Below are 18,791 nucleotides of genomic sequence, written 5' to 3' on the forward strand. Positions count from 1 at the left end.
TTAACTCAACTAATGAACTACTATGTTTAGAGCAACAAGATCATGACAGGTAGAGTATAAGCCAAAAGCAGGAAGCAAGTGTAAGCTCCTATCTTTAATTCTGTGCCTCATGAAGACATTTTTTTTTTGCCATATTATTTGCTTCTTCCTTGAGTTTTTTTTCTTGATTTGTTCTTTATGCCTCTAAATTATCTTCTCAAGCTTGAAAATTTCCCTCTGATTTGAATTTTTTTTTTTGCAGTATCCAGACTTCTGTTCAGTACTTTTCTCATTCTTAATTTGCTTATTATGCTTTTCATTTTCATGCTCTTTTAACATTTCATATTTTCCCTCTCTATGAGTACATGCTTTTATTTAAAATTAACTGTATTCTCTAAAGTCTTATTCATTACATTAATATTAAATATCCTACTATATAAAAATGTTTGCAATAAATATTTCTATACATAATAGTAGAATCTGTTATGAATAGAATGTCACCCAAATGGCAGAAACATCAATGACTTTCAATCAAGATATATGCAAATAGAACAATAGAACAACAAAGAATGAGATGAATTATAAAATGTGAAATAATATAGTGAGCTTGCTTGGAGAATAATTACATTTGACCTCCAAAAACTCTACTAAAATGTGGAAGAGCCAATGGCTGAAATGCTGGTGGAATTTGAAACAGCTAGTGGGAGTATTCTTCATAGTTCCAGATTTTATAGTATGATATGGGATGTCAGATTATTTATAGTATGATATGGGATGTCAGAATCAATATATTCATTGATTATATACATAGTAATATATTATATAATTATTATATAGTAAATGTATATATTTAATGTTTACATTTTTTATTCACCACAATTATTTTAAAATAATTTAATATTTATCTGATTTCCATATTAAATGCCAGACATCATTCTTCACTTTTAAAATTTTGTTTTATTTATGTCTTATTGGAAATACAAAAAAAAAAAAGATAAAAAGGAACAACAACAAAAAAGCACTAGGTGCTTCCATTCAAGTCATTATATTTTCTTGCAGTCTCATCCAGTTTCTTTAGTCTTCCAAGTCAGCTCTATTTGTATTTTGGCCTATTTTCTAAGTAGCTTAATTTGATATATTATTTCATAAAATCATACTTTCTTGAATTTCATTGAGAAAAAAAATTACTAAAATATACTTCTTACTCCTGTGGTAATTCCCTCTCCTTCATGCCCCACCATCATAGTATAATGAATATTTTAAGTCTTTTACAATGGAAAATGCTTTTATTCGCTCATGTTTTGTTATTGTATCTGTTCATAGATTACAATTATGTCAATAAACAGAATGGATGATGTTCTTCTGGTTCCCCTAACTATAAGGATTCTTTTTTATTAGAACTTGGTTTTAGTTTTTAAGCAGGTGAAGTTAGGAGGGTGGTAAAGTTGAATATTCATAACTACTAACCTCTTTATCTAGTCTCCTCTTATTGAAACAAGAAGAGATATCCTGATTCTGCTGCCTAGTTGTCTAATTATATACAGAGAAATATATTTATATACTATTTTACAAGTTCTATAGGAAAAATTTTTTAAGCCAAGGCTATCAAAATGAAATGTAGTGAGAGCCACAGAAAAGAAAGTCACATATGCTACCAAAAATTTTCTAGTAATCACATTTTTTAAAAAGCACAGGTTAAATTAATATTAATAGTATATTTTACTTTACCCAATAAATCTAAAATATGTAATTAATATTAAACATATTGATGATATTTTTATTTTTTTAAAAATACAAGCACTTCCTAATCTGGTGTGTATTTTATACTTAAAAAAAATCTCAATTTGGACTAGCCACTTTTCAAGTGCTTAAATGCCACATATGGCCATTGGCTACCATACTGGACAGTGAAGTTTTAAAACCTTGATAGAAAGATTGTGTAAAGTGCAGAATCCAAGGTATATTTCTCTCTCAGGTGTTCTATTGCTTATTTTATATTCCAAGAAATAATTTATCATTACTTGTCTTTATCTGCTCTAAGTTGTAATAATTGGACACCATAGACTCCAAATCCATATAGTGTTTTTCACCAGGAGGCAGGGAGGTGGGCAGTTGTAAGGTAATGAAAGACAAGTAAAGCAAAAAGTCCAAAACAGAATAAAACAAACAAACAAAAACCACCTTTTGGTCAGGGATGTATGGTTCTGTCCCTCTGCTAAATATATATCTGAGAAAGAGTGCTATAATAGGTGTAATAAAAATGTCTTACTGTCTTCCCTGAGTTTGTTCTGCTTCAGGATTGCATCCTTACTTTTATTAGTGAATATTTCTCTTTGGTATTGGCAGATAATTAATCAATGCACTCACTTCCTAATGCTATTGCAATTGCGTGTTTCCATCCATTGTTTTTTGTGAGTGGCTCAGTAGAAAAATGGGAGAAGATAAACAGGAACTGCTAGAGAAACACCATCATAACCTGAAAGGGCCTGAATATAAGAATTCTTAATAAATCAGAAAAATTATTTTACCATACAAAAGAAGACTTGTTGCAATACTTAATTTTATTTTCTTTCAAGTTCAATAACAATGTGACCATGATCTTTGCCACCTCCTCCTTTATCCTGAACAAATATTTAACCCCCTGCTGAACTTATAAGTCATATGCTAACCAGGATTACTGGGTGGACCTATAATACTAACTTCTACTTTTTTAAATTAATTTTAAACATCTTGTTCATTTTATTTTCATTATGTTTCTACATACAGAAGTGATCTTCAGGGATTTTCTTTTTCTCAATAAAATGCATGAATATGCAACAAAAGAAGTAATTAATTCAATGAATTAATCATACCATTACATTTGGTAGTCAGGCATGTTATATCATTTCTTGGATGTGAACTACCACTGGGAACAATCTATCTTATCTGTCATTGCAATGAATTTTATTAAAAATTAAAAGTCTCCAATCTGTAATAAAGCTAAAAGATCAAGGACATGTCTAATAACATTTTATTCACATTGCAGCTGTGCTTTGGCCTTTAAATACCTGCTTACTAGGGTGCTATTCTGAGAAAGCAAATCCTATATTAGACTCAAATTTCTGTAGAGAAACAACTAAGAAATAGTACTTTATGCTTAAGCCTTTTGTTGTCAAAATATTTAAAATAAAGATATCTTCTTAATGACTACAATGATATATTTAGCAAGATGACCAGAACACTCTATAAAAATACTGAGCAGCATTTAATGGCCATAAAACAAAATGCAAAACTGTATTAGGTTCCTAATACGGTAAGAGCCTGGAGAAGTCTACTCTGGTTGATATCATGAGATAAGACAGGTTAATTTAAGACTGACTTCAAGGAAGAATGTGCCCCAGAGAGTGTTCTCAGAGTTTTGAGTATGCTTTTTCATGGGGTGATCCCCAGAGAAACCTAAAGACGTATACTACTTGCTGGCTCTGTTTCAGGTGTCTTTTTAGTATAAGTTAATTCCTTGTAAATCACAATGTTTTAGGGTACAGGAGTGTTCATTAATTCAACAAAGCAATTTGCTGAGTTGTTCCCCCTAGAGATACATAAATAAAGCACAATCGCTACTTCAAAGAGTTCACAGTTTGTTGGGAAAGGTAGACAAATGACAGAACATTTTCAATAGAATGTATAAATACATAGCATATTCATTTCAAAAATTTACAACTCAATTTACCATGAAAACTTGGCAGTCACTGAATGTTTACCTTGGGCCAGGTAATGTAAGTAGCATTCTTTTTTCTTTCTTTCTTCCTTCCTTTCTTTCTTTCTTTCTTTTTTTTTTTTTTTTTTTTTTAACATTGCCTTTCTTTGCCTTCCCTGTCTTGGCCAGTTGAGAGCAGAAGAAATTTTTCTGTTTTACTGCTGTTGTTTATTTTGTTTCTTTTAAACATAGATAGATAGATAGATAGATAGATAGATAGATAGATAGATAGATAGATTTCAGACAGAGGAAGAGAGAGAGAGACAAACATTAATGATGAGAGAGAATCATGGATCAGGTGCTTTCAGCAAGCCCCTTAGTGGGGATCAAACCCTCATCAGGGCATGTGCCCTGACTAGGAATTGAACCACAACCTCCTGGTTCATGGGTCAATGCTTAACACTGAGACACACTGGCCACACAGTGTCATTCTTTATATCTTATATCAATAACTGCTATGTGGGTGATATTACTGTTATCATTATTTCGCATATAAGAAAATAGAGTTTTAGACCATTTAAGTAAGTTGCCCAGGTGACATAGCTAGTGAAGTAATAGAGCTGGGGCATAAATCTAATTTTATGACTCTGGTGCTGATACGCCTGTTATTTTTTTCTACATTTTCTCTCAATATTAGATAGCAGTACCAAGACAGACTATAGGAAAAACACCGGCCTGGCTAGAAGATCCAAATGATTCCTAGAGGAGATGTAATATGAAACTGAATCTTAACAGATGAGCAGGAGTTATCTACCTGAAACAATGGGAGGGGATGTTGTAGGCAGACAGGTCTTCTAGAGTGAAGCGTTAGATACATAGTGGAGGTAAAGTGTAATGTGGACAGGAGTAGAAATGAGGATGAAATGATGAGTATATGGAGCAGGCCATAGAAAATACATATCACATAGGACAAAGGGCAGCTTCAGATTTTTTTCTATGTGAGGGATTAATCTGATAATATAGAAGTTTTCTTTGTTACATATATTAACTTTTTTTTTTTTACCATTTTCTTTTTTATTTTCTTTTTAATTAAATTTATTGGGGTGGCATTGGTTAATAAGATCATATACAGGGTGTCCCAAAAATGTATACATACTTTGAATAATAACTCTTGGTTAAATCTCTGAAGGAGGCAGCCAATCAATGATTCTCTCTCATCATTGATGTTTCTCTCCCTCTCTCTCTCAAAATCAATAAAACAACATTTAAAAAAATAAAAAAGAAAATCAAATAGACTTAAGTTTGAATTCACCATTGTTAGTTGGTAACTTGAATGAAAGCTGAGATTCTAAATCATGGGTGGTACAGATAGGCAATACGGCAAAAGAGAAGTGAAATTGGAAAAAGGTAAAAGGAAGCTAAATTTGTTTGTCTTAAAGGACTTACTCTTATTCTCTAAGACTATTCTTCCAGTTTTTCTATATTTTACTGTTAACATATTGTTTCTTTTATGAAATTACCAGAGGCCCGGTGCACGAAATTCATGCATGGGAGTGAGGTGATGGGAGGGGGGTCCCCTCAGCCCAGCCTGCACCATCTCCAATCCAGGACCCCTTGGGGGTGGCAGCTGGACATCCCCCTCACAATCCAGGACTGCTGCTTCTAACTGCTCACCTGCCTACCTGCCTGATCACCCCTAACTGCACCCCCCTGGCAGTCAGATGACCCCTAACTGCCTCTGCCTTCCAGCCTGATTGCCACTAACTGCACCCCTGCCAGCCTGGTTGCCCCCAACTGACCCTCCCACCGGTCTCATCGCCCCTAACTGCCCACCCCACTGGCCTGGTCACCCCTTACTGCCACTCCTGCCTGCCTGATTGCCCACAACTGCCCCCCTCTGCCAGCCTGGTCTCTTCTTACTTCCCCCCATCCCCGCTGGCCTGGTCTCCCCTTACTGCCCCCCTGCCAGCCTGGTCACCCCCAACTGCCCCCTGCCAGCTTGGTTGCCCCTTATTGCCCCCACCCCCGCCAGCCTGGTCTCCCCTAACTGCCCCCCTGCCATCCTGGTTGCCCCCAACTGCCCCCACCCCCGCTGGCCTAGTCACTCCTACTGCCCCCCCTACCGGCCTGGTCGCCCCCCAATTGCCCCCCTGCCGGCCTGCTGTTCAGTTGTTTGGTTATCCCTCACTAACACCCCTGTCGGCCTTGTCACCCCACACAGCCTGCTGTTCCATCGTCTGTCCGGTTGTTTCGGTCATGATGGCCCCTGGCTTTTTATATATTAGGATAATGACAACAAATAGTGGTTCAGACTCTTTTTTCCTTTTTAGAAACATTTTGCAAGGTAAAAAAATCTAGCAACCCTAAGCTAGTACTTCATTTTTTATTTCTTTATTTACTTTGATCCATTAATCCTAAATTCTGGGACTCTGGCTCTAATCTAAATTATAGAGAGTTTTTTAAAGTGGTTAAGGAAAGTTCACTAATTTTCCAGTCTGCATTACGGTACATGAGGATGCCTATTCATTGTTTTCATGGAGAAGAGCGATTTACAAAGGAGTATTTGACTGCAAAAAAAATTCTGAAGAAGGTACAATTATGATAGTTGCCTTGCTACTACTTCTTAGCAGAGATGGCTTTGACTTTTAAGCTGGTATTTGTCTCTGCTTTAGGGCTTCAAACAAACCTGTCCCAAATGAGTATCAGATAAGTAGGTTGTTAGTGTGGAGAGGACTTCAATTAAAGGTTTATGAGCAGAAAAAAGCAGATGTTAGCTAATAGCACCTGTTCCAGGAACAGTCTGGGGGAAAACCTGCAGCCTTTGTGCTGCACCTGCTGAAGGCAGCATCTGGAAGAGCCACCTTCATATTCCGGTGTATGTTGGCATCGATGACAGGTTAACTTTTACCTATATAACACATAAGATCAACAACAGCATTTCATTTTGTACAACTCCAATCTTTTGGAGGAACACACCACATCTTTTATATGCTATTTGCTGATCATGTTTTCAAATTAAACTTGTCACTTTCAAGTAAGAAATGGTGAATGAATTCAATAAGAGCCAAGATAAATGCTCTAGTGTATCATGTTCATCTATGCAATTTGTATGCAGAAACAACTCAGCTCCCAGAATGGAATGCTTTTGCCTACCAACCTGATAGTAACAGCACTGAGGTCAGCCACATCTATTGCTACTGATGGCTCCAGACTGACCTTGTTAAGGTCTATGAAACTTGAGTGCTAACCATGCCTTGTGAGGATGAGGGGGCCTGGGTGTTCTGGAGCCCCAAGGACAATGATGACAGCTGAGGGACATAAGTAGAAAATAAACCACGAGTGAATCGTGGACTCTGGGGATGCTGCCTTCTTTAAAAACAAAACAAAACTGAAAATTAGCAGCGTGCTGTTTAGGCATAGCTAGGAGGCTGGGATTATTATCCCTACTGAGTTCTCTATGCCCATGCTCATCGTGTTGTTTGTTCCCAGATAGCAGCATCTGCCCTATTTAAGAGCTTGTGAGAAATGCAGAATCAAAACGTTAACAAAATCCTCAAGTGATTCATATAAATATTAAAGTGTGAGAATCACTGCTCTGTTACACCTCTTGCATCTTCTGAATCCCAGCTCATGTTCTGGGATTATGTCCCTTTGATAGCATGCTATTCTCATCCTCTGACTCAAAGGTTTTTGCCTTAATAGGCAGGGTGGGCAACATGTGTTCAGGAAAATTTGTCTCTGATTACACCTTTTTTTTTCTATCCTTCTCAAGCAAGTCTTAACTGGCCCATCATTGTAGCTTTCATTATGGTAAAGTTTGCTGAGTAATATCCATTGTTCCCATTGTGGGGAGGCATGGGACAGGAGTTGGCTGAAGGCGCCTGCCCCTGCCTTGACTTTTCCAAATAAGTCTGAGCCCCTGGATGTTTACTTAGACACTGCCTTGCTTAAAGGACACTACAGACACATGTGTCTTCTCAAGGATGCTTACCCTACTGATAGTATCTAATAGTTAATTTTAGTTCAAGCTGTTGTTACAATAAAAGCCTAAGAAGGCAGGAGAACAGGGCTGCTTTGTTCCTATAGTGAAGCAGTCCCTTAGCCGCTCTTTCACAGAAACATGTGTCAGAGTAATCATTCATCTGTTGTTCGGGGTCTGCCAGTCAGCCCTGGCACCCACAAGCACAGGTTCACCGAGTCATGGACTTAAGTCCTATGAGCATGTAAGTCAAGTTCTGTCTAACATCTCTGCTAGGAGATATCCTCAGCTATATCTGGGATCATGTTCCAAGCATGTGGTCCTTTGCAGCACAGAGAGCCATCTTACTAAACTTTCCCTGGGTCAGCTTCAGGCATGCTAATTTGCTAAGTCTCAGGAGGTAATTTGTTGATTTGTCACAGTTACCTTGGTTGTGACCATCTTCCACCTTAGAGAACATTAGGAGAATTAATTTCCTATCAGGTCTGTGTATCTGGTCTGGAATATGTTAGTGGAGGGAGTATCCTAACTATCTTCACTCCTCTGAAGCCTTAAGCATAATGCCTTTGAATTATGACATGATTGTCAACTTCCACACTCCAGCTCTGAGTTGGGTCGCACTAATGGCTGCTTCTGTCTGGGACTGTTTTTTAAAAGCAGCCCATGCTACCCCTTTCTCTTCCTTTCCTAACAGGAAGAACTGCAGGAGGGAAAATCCCTGCAAATCTCCTGTGCCGAATGAGGGTTTCTAGCAGAGTTCTACTATAGAGAGTCCCATTACTTGCTTTAATCAAGCCTGGCTCTTCCTTCTCTGCAAAGAAACTGCTTTGTATACAGCTCTTTGCAGAAGCCCCTCACATTTTTCTTTTTTCTGTTGGTTCAAATGAGATATGTGTACACTACAGGTGTTCTCCATTCTATCGATTTCTCATTTGATTGCTGCTCAGCAACCAGTTGTATACCCAGCAGCATTTGCTGTTTTAATGCCACAAATACTAGTAGCTTCTAACGCCTGAGTGGTTCCTTGGCAGTCTTTTTAACTGCTCTACCTCATGGTCCTGTTATTATTATAACATCTCTGTGATATGGCTTAGTCATTATTTTCTGACAATGCAGTTGCTAAGAGTAGCCCCGGTTTCAGATGGCTACTCAGGGCTCGCGCTATTATTTACCTACAATAGAAGTTGGTGCTCGAGGAGTTCTTTCTCAGTAGATAAGTAAAATATGCATCCCAGAATAGTCCCAATATCTTCATCAAAGAATTCCTATGCCCTTTCTGCAAGAGCTTTGATTTTAAAAGAAAGTGTGTGTCAATTGATAATGCTTTTGCACCATCTTTCAGGGTTCTTCCTTATTTCTTAATGTCAGAAAATATTGAAGCTAATTAGTTTGAGCAACTATAAATACTCCCAGGCTTTCCATCTGGAGCTTTCAACCAATAATACCTAGGAAAAATGCTTTGAAGTCCAACTAAGAAAAGCTTCTAAAACCTTCTTTTGATTTCTAAGGTGTTAGTCAGTGAACTAACACAATCAATATTGTGTAAATGTACTCTTTCCTTCACCTTTCCTTCACCTTTCGTCCAATAATTTAGCAGCCATTTATGAGGATAAAATCTTGGATCAAACCTTAGGTAGTAATTTAGTCTGAAATGCAGATGGATTTAGCTTTGGCGTTTACCACAATCCTGGACAAGTAACCTATATATTAACTGGGTTCACCCTGCCCTTCAAGACTGGAAAAGTTCTGTTTCTACTTAGAATATATGTGAGAATAAAGACACAGCAGAGTATTGCTGTTACTCTATTGCTTACATAGAGTAGGAAAACCTACAAAAATCAGTTTAAAAATTTATCAGAAAAATGAGATCCAAAGAAACCCAATAAACTAAAATTCAGAAAGTGACAAGTTCCTCTTAGGATAAAACAGTCTCATACTGCATTTATCATTGGTGAAGAGGCAGGAGGATGAGTGTGCTACTGTAGTTGAGGGTAGAAGATAAAGATGAACTTTTTAAAAGACTGGGTGTATACTGGCATGTCTACAAAGAATCTGCACACACCCCAAACTCTTTCTCATGGGACTTAACAAAACACACATATTAAAGAAGAAGGTAGGAGAATGGGAATGCTCTCTGTGGCATATGCTTACCAGATGGGCTGAAGTAGGTTCAGATGTAACAGAACAACACTGGGATTCTGAGAGAGGATGAGGTGGTGGCTACCTCTTGCTGAAGAAGTGACAGGAGAGATGACTGAGAGAGACTCCCAGTGAGATGCAGGCGTACACTGTCTGTGAAGTTTGAGGCCCATAATGGAGAGGAACCACACAGGTATCTCATATTAGACTAAGTATGTAGCAGTGGCCATGCAGAGCTGGAGAGTTGAGAGGGAACTCCTGAAGTCACACGTACGTGGGGCTTACTGAAATCTAAGGACAGAGATGAGAACTGAGAAAGCCCATAGGCACCTTGATTTTTAAATTGAAAAAAATGGCAGCCAGACGTCTGTGCTTTGGGAGAGCTAGAAAGCTGATTGAGACTTTATTAAAGTGCATGCACAGAGGGCCTGTGGTTGGCAGAATAGTAGTCTCCAAAGATGTTCAAGTCCTAATCTTTAGAACCTGTGAATATGTTACCTTGATAGCAAAAGGAACTTCCTTCTGCAACAGGAAGATTATCCTGGACTATCCAGCTATATAAATGTTACCAAATAGGTCCTTAGAAGTGCAAGAGGGAGGCAGGAGAGTCAGTAAATTCAATGAAAAAAACAAAGAGGAAGATGTGACAATGGAAGCAGAGTGGAGTTATGGTTTGATGCAGTTACTAGGTTTGAAGATGAAAGGGATGCAGGTAGCGTCAACATTGGAAAGAACAAGGAAATAGATTCTCCCTTAGTGCTTCAAGAAGGAATAGAGCCCTGTGGACATGTTCATTTTACCCTATTGAGACATATTTCAGACTTATGACTTCTAGAACTATAAAATAATAAATCTGTGTTGTTTTAAGCCACAGAGCTTCTGGTAGTTTGTTATAGCAGCAATAGGGAAGTAATACAAGGCCTGCTGAAGTCTGAGAGCAGAATCAGAGAAATCTTCCAAGCATCCCATACCATACACTGGGCATGAAGGCAACAGCTGCCTATTGTTGGGAAGGAGAGGAAGGTCAAGATAATGGATTGAGATCTCCTTAAAGTGCAGGTACACAGAGTCTACTAAAGGTTGAGGGAAAGATAGAATAAATGGAAACCCTCAAGGCACCCAGAACACAAGCACTGCTTAAGAGGGAAGTTTTGGTTCTGCTATAAAATAATTTGAAACCTACAATAAATGAAATATAACTAAAATTACCACAAAGCCCAATCCTAACTCAATAAAAACCAGATTTATTCCTCCCATTTCCCCCCATCAAATGACTGCCTAGTAGAAAAACAGACATGCTTGTTACTGAGCAAAAATCTTACTTACCTTAACCTTTAATGCTCTATCACAAAATTTGGGCACTATTTTAAAAAAGTGACAAATATGAAGAAGCAAGGAAATATGATGCTTTGTCAAGAGACAAAAAAGTCGATAGGGACAGGCTCAGAGATGCCTCAGATATTACATTTATCTGATAAGTATAATGATAATATAACTATAATAAATATATTAAAGGATCTAGTAGAAACAGAATGCATGGAAAGAGCAGTGACAAAAATTCTATATATAAGAAATATAGGCGGCGGGCTTGTGGGGGTGGGGGGGTGGCCCTGGCGTGGGGGCTGTGGAGGTGCGCAGGGACCCGGCGCAGTGGCTGCGGTGGCTGCGGGACTGATGAGAAACTACTAAACTTCCTGTGCAAGCGAAGTAGAATTTCATAAGAACATAATGGATGGAGAAGAGAAAACCTATGGTGGCTGTGAAGGCCCTGATGCCATGTATGTCAAATTGATATCTTCAGATGGTCATGAGTTTATTGTAAAAAGAGAACATGCATTAACATCAGGAACAATAAAAGCCATGTTGAGTGGCCCAGGTCAATTTGCTGAGAATCAAACTAATGAAGTCAATTTTAGAGAGATCCCTTCACACGTGCTATCAAAAGTGTGCACGTATTTTACTTACAAGGTTCGCTACACTAACAGCTCCACGGAAATTCCTGAATTCCCAATTGCACCTGAAATTGCACTGGAACTGCTGATGGCTGCGAACTTCCTAGGTTGTTAAATAAAATAAATTATAATAAACTGTTAACTTTTTTCAGTATTTAATACCTGTAGTTCAGTTAGTAATTTTTTCATATATAGCATGTTGCCTGTGTGCGACTGAACTTTAAAATTCATTGCAAAGCAGACTATCGTCTCTTCTTTTGCATAGCACAGTTGAAATTTTGTTTGCTACATCAACAGATTAAGGACATTTTCACAAATTGAGAAATAAACAAATATGTCAGTTGCTAAGTAGTTTTGCCTTACCCTTTGGATGTGATTTTTAAAATTAGAGAAGTGGCAATATAGTAAATGCTGAAATTTAGTCATAAATGAACATATTCTACAGGTAAATATTGGGCTATGTATTTTTATGTTTTTAGTGGTTTTTTTTTTAACCTATTCTGATCTTATAGCCATCATTACCATTAGAATTATGCAAATAATTGCATTATAAACATGTTTATAACTTAGCCAAATGTTGATCTTTTTTATAATTGTCAAAGACATGAGTTGAAATTTCTTTTGTGTCTTTTGATAAACTGCAGTATTGTTTAAGTGAAAAAAATATATAAGAAATATAACAAAAATAGCCTTGGCCAGTTTGTCTCAGTGGATAGAGCACTGACCCGCAGACTGGAAAGTCCAGGGTTTGATTCCAGTCAAGGGTATGTACCTTGGTTGCAGGCTCAATCTCCAGCCTTGGTTGGGGTACATGCAGGAGGCAACCAATCGATGTGTCCCTCTCACATCGATGTTTCTTTCTCACAGTGATGTTTCTTTCTCTCTGTCTCCCCTCCTCCCTTCCACACTCTTTAAAAATCAATGAAGAAATATCCTCAGTGAGGATTAACAACAACAACAACAAAATAATATTTTTTTGGATGGGCTTATCAAAAAATGGATGGACTAAACATAGTAGGGGAAAATAGTGAACTTGAAGGCAGGTCAATAGAAATCATCTAAACTGAAAAACAAAGAGAAAAATGAGTTATGAATAAACAGTTCATCAGATCTTTAGGGGTACTATATCACAGTCTAGTGTCAATGTAACTGCATTTCTAGAAGGAGAAAAGAGAAAGAGAAAGAATAAAGCAAAAGAAGTATTTGAATACATATTGGCTGACCATTTTCCAAAATTGATAATGAGTCATATATAAAAGATGCTTAGAAAGCACCAATTGGGATAAATACAAAGACAACCACACCTAGAAACATCATAGACAAATTACTACAACTGAAGATAGAGACACAATCTTAAAAGCAGTCAGAATAAAAATATACAGTATATAAGGGAACAACAAAATGAAATGTGGCTGACTTCTAATCAGAAACAATAGACTAAGAACCTTAGTTAAGAGGCAGATTGTCAAAGTTGACAAAAGACAAGGTCTGACTATATGTTATTTATAAAAAACATATTTTATAAACAAATTTAAAAATGGATATATATGTATATATGTGTGTGTATATATATATATGTGTGTGTGTGTGTGTGTGTGTGTGTGTGTGTGTGTGTATGTGTATATATATACAATCTCACAACCCAATCACATGGGCAGAGTTCCTCTAAATCTACCTAGGGATATTTTGGAGGATATGTCTTCCTTCATCTTCTCTGGTTTCAAATTCCTGCACCTGTGAAATTAGTTCAATTAATGGGACTCACTTTATCATTCACAGCATGCTGTCACCTTTATTCACATAAAAGAGCATCATAGAAAGCAACAAAAAGGAGTTCTTTCCAAAAAGGAGTAGTTGTGGTCATCAGTGTTGAATGCTGTTGACAGGCAGTGAGTGTGTTGGAGAGAGTAACAGAAGACAATTGCTAATTTTACAGGAACCAAATGTCATAAAATTTCTAACTTCACTTGAACCCTAGCTGTTTTTATTATCTTTAATTGCTCAATCTATAAAATAACTTTTATTGTGGCACCACTCACAATGCTCACCGTAAAGTCAGCATTCTTTTCTACACAGAAGATTAAAATATAGTGGCTGTCAAATCTCTAAGAGGAGTGAGGGGGAGGAGCCCTCTGATGTGACCACTTGCCTAAATGACCAAAGAAGCAGTGGTGGCAGGTGGAAGATGGGTGTGGGAGGAGGTTCCAGCATGCTCAGAGCCAGGAACTGGCACTTGAGGTGGCTGCAGGACTAATAGCTGAGGAGGTGGTGGTGTAGGGTCAGGAGAGACAACGGAGTGTTTGACAAATGCGGAGGTGTCAGAGGGTGGCAGGAGATAAGCAAGTACATATATTGAGAATAATGGGACCAAGGATAGGATTTACAAATATAGAAAGAACCTTGAGGTTTTTAATTGGAATTGGAAGTGAAGCATGAAAATATATTTTTCAGTTATATTCGTAGATATATTTGTAAATATAGAGACACATATATTTCTTAACTCTATCTGCTGAGTAGGCCTAGAAGCAGTGGTGGCCCAGTAACAACGAGCACACTGAGCACTAAGATTTTTGTTTTGAAATACTGACCTCCACTGAAGGAACCAGGGTTCCTTAGAAATTTGGATGATTCTAGGACTGGGTCAGAGAAAGTACAATATGAACCTGAAGCATATTGTGCCAAAAATAAGCAAATGCTGAAAGAAGATGAGAACATGCCCAAAGGACACAGAAGCCATCTTGAAAGAGATTTCACTGACCAAATCTGGAAAAATTTTACCATCAAAATTTGCTCTTGTATTTTCCAGCCGTAATAGTGGTAATACATTCACATGTTGTTTGCCAATACTAAGACTAGAGAATGAGTTTGATGAGGAGCAGGCTCTTGCTATAATCTTATAGTATCACCCCACAAAATAGCTAATTAGAAAATGAAACCAAGTTTTTTGTGGCAGAGGAAGCTTAGCAAGTGATTCAAGTCTAACCTACCCCGTAATGGCACAGGCCAACATGAGGTGCCAACCTGAGGTGGTGCCCTGAGAAAAGCACACCACTTCCATGGGGTTCTAGTCCAGGCTCTTGGCCCGAGATGGTCATCTTACAGAATAAAATGCCGGTATTATTTCAAACTGTCTGCACTATGAAAGATATGAAAAAGCTCAGGAACTGCTCCTGATTTAAAGAAGACTGAGGAGGCAAGACAACTTAATGGGATGTATGATCCTGGTTTGGTTCCTGGATCAGAAAGGAAAAAGAGACATCGTTGACAGTTGGTGTTTTCAAATTGGGTTCTGTGATCTGGGCGGAAGTGTGCAATACCTGTTGATTTTCTGATTAGGAGAACTTAAGAGATGCTACATATGAGTGCACTTATTAGGAGAAAATACATATTGGCATGTTTGGGAATAATGGGCAACATGTCAACTGCTTGATAATAGGTATGAAGAGAGAAAGAGGAAAGAGAGGGAAAGATTAACAATTAGGGAATCTGGGTATAAGGGAAGATTTACACAGTTTTTGAAAGATTTTCTCTTTTCTGAAAGTTTAAAATTAAATTAAAATATATTATAAAATAAGTAAGTGCAATCAATAACCTCCGGCATAATTAAAAATAACTTCTATGAACTGTGGTGTTTTTTTAAAAATTTTCACCAGAGGATGTTTTTAATTGATTTTTAGGAAGAAAGGAAGGGAGGGAGGGAGGGAGAGAGAGAGAGAGAGAGAGAGAGAGAGAGAGAGAGAGATGAGAGAGAAACACTGATCAGTTGTCTCACATACATGTCCAAACCAGGGTTTGAACCTGCAAAATAAGTATGGGACCTGACTGGGAATCAAACCCGCAACCATTTGGTGTATAGTATGATGCTCCGACCAACTGAGCCACCTGGCCGGGGCTATGATGTTTTATTTATTAGTACTAAATATGTTAGGATAAAGTACTCACCAGATAGGATAGATAAATCAAACAAGTTTATATGACAAAATCAAGCAACTAAATATGTTAAAATGAATTACTATGAATATTGCTTTCTATTAAGCAACTTGCTAGGCAGTAAACTAAAAATAAATTTATAGTTATACAGTATATACATACATATTTAAAATATAAGGTATCTTTTTCTAGCTTTTGAACTTTGAACTAAAATTATATTTTAAAAATAGTTGTTATTAGAAGTAAAGAATTAACATTTAAAACTTAGAAGACATGGCTTGAAGTTTATCCCAGACAACTGGAATTGAAGGCAATGTGTTCCAATGACTTAGCTCTGGAATTAGCTTTTGCCTTTATATGTATTATTTTGCTTGTAAATTAATTGGCCAATTCAATAGAAGTGGAAGAAAGTTATTATATTCTCAATGTCAGAAAAAAACACATGTAAATTAATGGACTCCGCCAACGATGTTATTTACTACACAATGCTAATTAATAATATGACAGGATATTTCTCCCTATTACATTGATCAAATTTAAAGACAGCTTTGAAACACTGGCACCATCTTCATACTTATGTTGCTGCTAAACTCATGAAGAACTGGGTAAAGGAGTTCCAACATAAAGAATGTTTGATAAGGGTGGGAAGTCTTTAAAGAAAAATAGGAAAGGTAAAATATTTTAGGTCAATTGAAAAAAGATGCAACGGAACCTGCCTACTGTCTAGTACATGAAATAAAATAAATTACACTTAACCCTGGGTTTGTGAGTTGGGAAAACATGAAACTCAGTGACAATCACATTTCAAAAAACAAATCAAAACCAAACACAATACAAAGCCCACTATTAAAGTAATGACAAAAATAAGCACCCAATTTTCATGATGATTATACAAATGTATTCAATATTTGCTAAAATATACTTATGGTTGTTAAAAATACATGAGGCATATTGTTCATACTATTTTTAAATTGTTTTAATTAAGGTGGAGAAATCGGCAAGAATGCAGAAATGATGAAAGTATGATAAAGAGTTTTTATTTAAAAGGGAGCAAGAAAATATGTCTTGTTCTGAGACTAGGAGGAAATAATGGATAGAAAACCCTAATACTTCTGCTAAAGATTGGGCATTAGTGCCCTGTTGGGTAATTTATACAATGTATCACCTTTACTATGTGAAGATAATACAATTGATTCATAATTATAAAGCATGTGTATTGAGTTCTTTTAAAAATAATGTTATTGACTGGTAATTGTTCCACCACACCCATTGTCTCAGCCTTATAACCAATTACACTCATCTCCTAAAGAACACATTTAGAATCTTTGCTCCCCTGGCCATTTTTAGAATCAAACCTATAATTGAACTTCAGCAGATTGCTGCTTTAATTAACTGAACGATAGTCACAGAGCAGCTTATAGAGCAGTGGTGCTAAAAATATAATCCACAGACTAGCAACATCAATGCCATTACCTGGGGACTTGATAAAATGAAAATTCTCAGGCCCTACCCAGGATCTCCTAAATCAGAAACTCCAGCAACCCATGATGCAATAAGCCTTCCAGGTGATTGTGATGCACTCTCAAGTGTGAGAACTGCTATTGTCAAGTAACTTCTTTCTTTTTGAACTTCTCCAGGATTGTGGAGGCAATAAGAGTGGCTGGCCGTTCTTTGAAAATATGTCTTGCTCATGTGAATTCATAGGCAGTTATTAACATTTCCGTTGAAGGGCTCTGTTGCTTGAAAAAAAAAGTGCCCTTTACTTGGTATATCCTGCCAAGCTCTCCTAAGAATTCCTATTATTTTGCTGGACAATGTTAGAGAAAAAAGATTGAAGAGGGCTGACAAAGAACAAACATTAAAGTTTACAGATTATGTACCAAGGCTAAAGTCTTCAAAATCTCATTAACATTGTCTGAATCAGTAATTTCAAAATGGAGAAAAAGGGGCCAGGCTTTTATTCCCTTTTGTTGTTATCCTCTGCTATCCCTAATGCATGGCTCTCTCATTAGTTTTTGACAACTGCTGCATGCCTCATAAAACACATCCCAGCAAGCTTCTTTCTTGTTTCCTGGCACTCTCATCCTCCACTCCATCGTGCTCTCCATTTCCTTATTTTTTTCTTCCCATCCAACTAATTACATAAAATGGCCTACAATATGCCAATTATCATAGTGCATGAAACATACATTTAGCCTTCCCTCTAGTGGTGATTTAGTGAATAAATAGTTCCAGCAGTTATCCTGGTTACCCATTCCTTTGTAGATAACAATGATCCAGTAATACCAAACATCTATTAGAAGCTTATTTTGTATGAGACAATGTCCTAAGAATTTTACTTCCAATTGTAAAATTAAAAGGACAGCACAGACCTTGATAAAGAAATAAACAAGATAAGAAAGTGAAACAAAAAATTTTCTAAAAAGAGTATACAGAACACATTTACAAGATCAGTAGAACTACAATTGTTTATATCGACATAATAATTTTACCTTGAGATATATTTAAAACCAAAGCGTAATAGGGAAACCCAAATAAACAGGCACCAAAAGGATTCCCACATATTATACACAGTAATATATGAATGCAACAAAGAACTCCGTATACAACACAAAAGAGGAAAATATTAATACTATTTCACTGACTTTAAAATAAGTTAAATGTCAAGTCAGTTTTTTGTATTTAAAAAATTTACTCCTAAACATTTGTATTTTCCCGTCTCCATATGTTTACTGCATAGATACTTTGTTTAGAAGGATATTTTATACCAGTTGCTCATACATCCCCCTTTCTCTTCAATCCCCTTACATAAACTAATTATTCCATCCCTAGTGAATATTTAAAATAAAGTTTTTAAATTAAATAAACTAATTATTCTATCCCTAGTGAAAAAAATTTAAAAACTTTTTACTCATAATGCTCCAGAATATATATATATATATATATATATTGTTGTCTGGATTAATTTCATGGCCCTGTCACTTATTAACTGTGTGATCTTAAAAAAGTTACTTAACCACTTTGTACATGAGTTCCTTCATCTATAAAATGGGGAAATAGTAATAAGTTCTCAATAATTTTAGGTATTATTATTGTTATGATTAGTATGATAATAAAATGAGTATGAAAAGTACAT

The 18,791-nt window shown here is 36.7% G+C and overlaps 1 pseudogene; it reads left to right on the plus strand.

Annotated features, from left to right (window-relative positions):
* The first annotated feature begins 11,435 nt into the window (after positions 1-11,435).
* LOC139020460 (elongin-C pseudogene) lies at positions 11,436-11,904 on the plus strand (annotated as a pseudogene).
* The last annotated feature ends 6,887 nt before the right edge of the window (positions 11,905-18,791 follow it).

The sequence above is a fragment of the Myotis yumanensis genome, unplaced genomic scaffold (genome assembly GCF_028538775.1).
Source record: "Myotis yumanensis isolate MYYU_CA2020_CCGP unplaced genomic scaffold, mMyoYum1.0.hap1 SCAF_12, whole genome shotgun sequence".
In the NCBI taxonomy this organism is placed as follows: Eukaryota; Metazoa; Chordata; class Mammalia; order Chiroptera; family Vespertilionidae; genus Myotis; species Myotis yumanensis.